Genomic DNA, 7,315 nt, shown 5'->3' on the forward strand with positions numbered 1-7,315 from the left:
ACACAAATTTAATTATTAACTCACATGCATACAAAAAAGACATTTCAGAACAGTATATAGTCCTTTCCATCAAATTTGGATATAATTATTTGAAAGTTCAAGATCTTAAAACTAAAAGACAAGCTATCTAGCCTTTCATGCCCTAAAGAAAATGGTGAAACAGGGACAGTGTATTTGCAACAGAAACTCCCATCTCAGAAAAGTGAGCACAGGGAACAAAGAAGTCTGGGATCTGTTCTGACGTCATCCTACTCGGCAGGTGTCATGAGGACTTCTCCCTGGCAGTGGGGCAACTCCTTCATTCAACTCTGGCCCTGCTTTGAGGACTCCCCCAGTGTTTACAGGGGCTATTTCCTAAAATTTTTTTAGCATACATCCTGTTTATACAAGTTCAGAAGCCTAAAGATTTCTTTGAGGCTTGAACACTCAGTGACTTTTTAAGGCCATGCTCTTTGTTTCTTTGTCCAATTATTTCCCTCAAGATCTTATTAGCTCTCTAATCCATGCTCTTCCAGTGGGTTCCATGTATCAGTAACCATGCCTACTCAAAATGGCTTCCTAGACACAGCTTTCAAGTGGGCTTTAATTCTTCATCTCCTCAAACTGTTATTCATGAATGAATAAACACATTTACAGAGCCTTTTCTGGGAGTCAGAAATTTCATCCAGCAGTTAATGAGTAGAAAATAAAGAGATAAAAGAAATGATCTCAGATCTCAAGAAAAAATGGGAGGGTGGTTAGAATAAACAAAGGACTTTTAAAAATGTTCACAGAATATGCATATGATGAAAAAACTATGCACAGAATTAACAATGCTTTAAGATTTATTTATTTATTTGAAAGGCAGAGTTACAGAGAAAGAGGCAGAGAGAGAGAGCAAATCTTCCATCCAGTGGTTCATCTCCCAAATGGAGGCAACAGCCAGGATGAGACCAGGCCAAAGCCAGGAGCCAGGAGCTTCATCCAGGTTTCCCTAGTGGGTGCAGTAACCCAAGTATTTGGGCCATCCTCTGCTGCTTTGCTCGGGTGCATTAGCAGGGAGCTGGACTGGAAGTAGAGCAGCCAGGACTCAAGCTAAAGCCCATATGGAATGCTAACGCTGCAGGTAGTATCTTAACCCACTGCACCACAGCACCAACCCCAAAGATGCTTTCTTAGAAATATTTATTTATCTATTTGAAAGGCAGAGATACAGAGATAATGAGAGAGACCCAGAAAGAGAGATCTTCCACTGTAAGTTCACTCTCCAAGTGGCCACAATGGCTAGGGTTGGACCATGCTAAAGCCAGGAGCTGAGAATTCTATCTGTCTCTCTTATGTGAGTGTCAGTGGCCCAAGCACTTGGGCCATCACTCACTGCTTTTCCAGGTGCATCATCATGGAGCTGGATCAGAAGTAGAGCAGCAATGACATGAGCTGGCACCCATATGGGATGCCAGTGTCACAGGTAGCAGCTTATCCCACCATGCCACAATGGCCAGCCCCTAAGTTTATTTTGACGCAAAAATATCTTTATCTTAAAATTCCACTTTTCCCATTTTGAAGTACTTTTTCATTCCATTACTACTTTCCATTTCAAAATACTTTTTCCAGCCCATAAAATTGTATTTTGAAGTACTTTTGTATGTGCATAAAAAGATGAATGGCAATGCAGGGTATTGTTTCAGTACTAAATGGTGGTAGGATTAGATCAGAGAAGAAAAGAACTCAGACAAACTGGGAGGCTTTGGAAGGACTGCAGACAGGAAGAGTCAGTGAAATACAAAAGCTCATGGTCTGTTGAGTGCATAAGGAGAAGACCAATTTGGGGGCATGACAAGTTCATTCATGTACGGCTGAAACAGAAGAGAAGTTTGATAAAGGAAAGAAGAATCAGGCCATGAGTAGCCTTAATGATAGTCTAAGGGATTTCAAATAGAAAGTCATTTTTTTTTAACTTTTATTTAATGAATATAAATTTCCAAAGTACAGCTTATGGATTACAATGGCTTCCCTCCCATAAAATCCCTCCCACCCACAACCCTCCCCTTTCCCACTCCCTCTCCCCTTCCATTCACATCAAGATTCATTTTCGATTCTCTTTATATACAGAAGATCAGTTTAGCATACATTAAGTAAAGATTTCAACAGTTTGCTCCCACACAGAAACATACAGTGAAAAATACTGTTTGAGTACTAGTTATACCATTAAATCACAATGTACAACACACTAAGGACAAAGATCCTACATGAGGAGTAAGTGCACAGTGACTCCTGTTGTTGACTTAACAAATGGACACTCGTGTTTATGGCATCAGTAATCACCCTAGGCTCTTGTCTTGAGCTGCCAAGGCTATGGAAGCCCCCTGAGTTCACTGACTCTGATCATATTTAGGCAAGGCCATGGTCAAAGTGGAAGTTCTCTCCTCCCTTCAGAGAAAGGAACCTCCTTCTTTGATGACCCCGTTCTTTCCACTGGGATCTCACTTGAGGAGATCTTTCATTTAGGTTTTTTTTTTTTTTCCCAGAGTTTCTTGGCTTTCCATGCCTGAAATACTCTCATGGGCTTTTCAGCCGGATCCGCATGCCTTAAGGGCTGATTCTGAGGCCAGAGTGCTGTTTAGGACATCTGCCATTCTATGGTTCTGCTGTGTATCTCACTTCCCATGTTGGATCGTTCTCTCCCTTTTTTATTCTATCAGCTAGTATTTGCAGACACTAGACTTGTTTATGTGATCCCTTTGGTTCTTAGTCCTATCATTATGATCAATTGTGAACAGAAATTGATCACTGGGACTAGTGAGATGGCATTGGTACATGCCACCTTGATGGGATTGAATTGGAATCCCCTGGTATGTTTCTAACTCTACCGTTTGAGGTAAGTCAGCTTGAGCATGTCCCGAATTGCACATCTCTTCCCTCTCTTATTCCCACTCTTATATTTAACAGCGATCACTTTTCAGTTAAGTTTCAGCACTTAAGAAGAATTGTGCATTGATTACAGTATTCAACCAAAAGTATTAAGTAGAACAAACAAAAAAAAATACTAAGAGGGATAACATATTAAGTTGTTCATCAACAGTCAGGGCAAGGGCTGATCAAGTCACCATTTCTCATAGTGTTCATTTCACTTTCAAATAGAAAGTCATGTGTACAAAGTATTATGGGTCTAATCAGAATAGACAATTGAGTATCTGACGCATCCTTCTATTGGAACAGACTGACTTGCCACGAGTCACAAAATCTGTCCAACTCTTGACTTATCCATACAGAAAGGATGATCCTATTTACTTTACAGATACTTTGAATATTTAATGAGATTTTGTGTAAAGAGTTCAGCATATTGCTCTGATACAGAGACAGTAAAAAGATCAGTGGTGGGGCTGGCACTGTGGCATAGCAAGTAAAGCCCCTGTCTGCAGTGCCGGCATCCCACATGGGCACTGGTTTGAGTCTAGCTGCTCTTTGCCCAGTCCAGCTCTCTGCTGTGGCCTGGGAAAGCAGTACAAGATGACCCAAGTCCTTGGGCTCCTGCACCCATGTGGGAGACCCGGAAGAAATTCCTGGCTCCTGGCTTCAGGTTGGTGCAGCTCCGGTCATTACAACCAATTGGGGAGTGAACCAGCAGATGGAAGACCTCTCTCTCTCTGCCTCTCCTTCTCTCTCAGTGTAACTCTGACTTTCAAGTAAATAAATAAATCTTTAAAAAAAAAAGATCAGTGGTTTCCAGAATCTAGAGGATAGGGAGGAATACATTTGCAGAGCACAGATGATTTTTAGACAGTGAAACTATCCCTTGTGTGATTGTGCATCCCTCCATTACATGTTTGTCAAATCCAATAGAATGGGTTTTTTTTAAGATTTTATTTATTTGAGAGGTAGAGTTACAGGCAGTGAGAGGGAGAGACAGAGAGAAAGGTCTTCCTTCCGCTGGTTCACTCCCCAGTTGGCCGCAACAGCTGGAGCTGCACCGATCTGAAGCCAGGAGCCAGATGATTCTTCTCGGTCCCCAATGTGAATGCAGGGGCCCAAGGACTTGGGCCATCTTCTGCTGTTCTCCCAGGCCACAGCAGAGAGCTGGATTGGAAGAGCAGCAGCCGGGACTAGAACCAGCGCACATATGGGATGCTGTCACCACAGGTGGAGGATTAACCTACTGCGCCATGGCGCCGGCCCCAAAAGCCAGTAGAATGTTTACAATACCAGGAGTGAACCTTGATGCACATGAAGGACTTTTTTAAAAAAGTCCATGGAAGTTCATTGATTAGAATAAATATATCACTCAGTTGCAGAATGGAGAAGACTACATTTATGGAGCTAAAGGATATAAGGGAACTGTAAGTTACTATTACAGCTGATTAGTAAGAAAGTTGATGGCCATAAGAGATTGCAGGTGAAGAATTCAATTTCAATAATGTTATCAGTGGAGGTGATTCTCCATGCTCACAGGAAGCTGTCAAGAAGGAAAGTACATTTGACTTTGATTTCCAGGATACACCTCATAATTGTATATATCTTGCTTTCAGTGTGCCATTACTGCAATAATGTTCCTTTGCAACAAAGAGAATAAGTGCCTGTGTCTTGTTCTATCTAAATTGATATAACTAATGGCCCACATACATTTTTCTTTTATCTTGCTGTTTAAAAATAATTTCCGGGGCTGGCACTGCGGCATAGTGGGTAGGGCTGCTGCCTGCAGTGCCAGCATCCCATATAGGTGTTGGTTCAATTCCCGGCTGCTCCACTTCTGCTCCAGCTCTCTGCTATGGCCTGAGAAAGCAGTGGAAGACGGCCCAAGTCCCTGGGTTCCTGTACCCACATGGGAGACCTGGAAGAAGCTCCTGGCTCCCAGCTCTGGCCTTTGCGGCCATTTGGCATGGAATGAACTGGCTGATGGAAGACCCCCCTCCCTTCCACTGTCTCTAATTCTTCCTTTCAAGAAAATAAATAAATCTGTCGCTCCCCCTCTTCATGGAGGAACGACACTAAACCCTGACTAGGTTTCCTATCCGAGTCACAGCACCATTATGTCGCTCCCCCTCTTCGTGGAGGAATGACACAGGACCCTGTGCTGTTCTTTTGTCTGCTCGGCCCTCCCCGGGTTTGCTGCTGGTTCTTCCCGGGTTGGCTACCGACCCTTCCACCTCCGTGGAAGGGCGGTTCCCCCTGCCACTTTCCCCACTTCCGCGGGGGAGTGGCACACCGCCGGCCGGCTCTCTCGGGGGCTGCTCAGGTGTTCCTCAGGTGTTCCCCTTAGATGTTCCTGGTGCATGTTGTCTCTCTCCTCCTTTATAGTCCTCTTCCACCAATCCCAACTCTGCTACCCACACGCCGAGTACGCTGCTCTCCTCCAATCAGGAGCAGCTCCTGCAGGTTATTGGTCGAACTGGAGGCAGCTGTGTAGAAGCTGTTTCCTCCTCTCCCAGCGCCATATTGTGGGAGAGCAGATGCATAGAATAAGTCTTAATTCCAGTAACTTAGTCTAGTCCGAGTTGCTCCCCACACCTGCCTTCATCGCTGGTGGCCATTTGGACAGTGAACCAGCAGATGGAAGACTGAACTCTAACTCTGTCTTTCAAATAAATGAGTAAAACTTAAATAAACAATTTCCTACACATATGTTTTTATTTTTTTTTATTTTATTTAAGGTATACAAATTTCATGAATACAGATTTAGGAATATGGTGACACTTCCCACCCTACCCTGCCTCCCACCCACGAACCCACTCTTCTCCCTCCTCCTTCTTTCATTCCTGGTCTTAATTTTTACAATGATCTACTTTTAGTTTACTTTATACTCATTTGATTAACCCTACACTAAGAGTTTCAATAAATAGTAAACAAACAGAAACACTGTTCAGGGCAGTAAACAATTATCATTTAATGCATGATTTCATCCCTTTGCTCTCTGCATTCCCCCACTCCAAACTAATGATTCTACTTTTCAATCTACAGACAGGGGGCACTATGTATCCTTTTCATACTGTCAGGAAAAAGTTACCCTAACTTTTTATTAGATTGATGTAATATCCCTAGTAGATCTAATTTCTTTTTTTTAACTTTTATTTAATGAATATAAATTTCCAAAGTACAGCTTATGGATTACAACGGCTTCCCCCCCATAACATCCCTCCCACCCCCAACCCTCCCCTTTCCCACTCCCTCTCCCCTTCCATTCACATCAAGATTCATTTTCGATTCTCTTTATACACAGAAGATCAGTTTAGCATACATTAAGTAAAGATTTCAACAGTTTGCTCCCACACAGAAACATAAAGTGAAAAATACTGTTTGAGTACTAGTTATAGCATTAAATCTCAATGTACAGCACACTAAGGACAGAGATCCTAAAATTTCTAAATGAACATAGGTTAAGATTATACTAATAGGGGCCAGCACCATGGCACCATTGGTTAAGCTGCTAACTATGGTGCCAGCATCCCATATGGGCACCAGTTTCTGTCCCAGATGCTACACTTCCAACCCAGCTCCCCTCTAATGCACCTGGAAAAGCAGCAGATGTTTGCTCCCCTGCACTGACATGGGAGACCTGGAAGAAGCCTTTAATCCCTAATTTGGCAGCCCTGGCCATTGCAGCCATTTGGGCGAGTGAACTAAGAGATGGATGATATTCTCTCTCTCTCTCTCTCTCTCTCTCTCTCTCTCTCCTGCTCTTCCTCTCCCTCTCTGTAATCCTGACTTATAAATAAAAATATTTAAAAAGATTATACTAATACTCCAAACAGCAGAAGGCTATACTCCTTTTTTGTGGGACAAAATAGCACTTGTTCATTTATGGATGCCCCTGAGGAACTTGCATCTGTTACTAGAAACCAAACCCAAACGAGGATGCAGCGGAGGAAGACACGGCGTCCTATTTCATTGTCCTGAATCTTAAAGGATGGGAAGGATTTAAACGTGTGGAAAGGTATTGTAGAGAGAAATAACTGGCTGAGCAAAGACTATTAAGTGGGAGGGGATAAAAATGAATAGCAGCAAACTAGTGTAATAGTATAATCATACCGCTATTTTAATAATTTTGCACCAAGGAGCCTGCTTTGCGGAGTAACAGCTTATGGTGTCACCTGCAATGCTGGCATCCCATATGGGCAGTGGTTCAAGTCCCAGCTGCACTATTTCTAATCCAGTTCCCTGCTAATGTGTTTGGGAAAGCAGTAGAAGAAGGCTCAAGTACTTGGGCTCCTGAACCCATGTGGGAAACCCAGAAGCAGCTCCTGGCTTTGGCCTGGCCGAAGTAAACCAACATTTGGAAGATCTCACTCACTCTATTTGTGTCTCTGACTCTCTGTAATTCTGCTTTTCAAAGTAATTTTTA

The sequence above is a fragment of the Oryctolagus cuniculus genome, chromosome 14 (genome assembly GCF_964237555.1).
Source record: "Oryctolagus cuniculus chromosome 14, mOryCun1.1, whole genome shotgun sequence".
In the NCBI taxonomy this organism is placed as follows: domain Eukaryota; kingdom Metazoa; phylum Chordata; class Mammalia; order Lagomorpha; family Leporidae; genus Oryctolagus; species Oryctolagus cuniculus.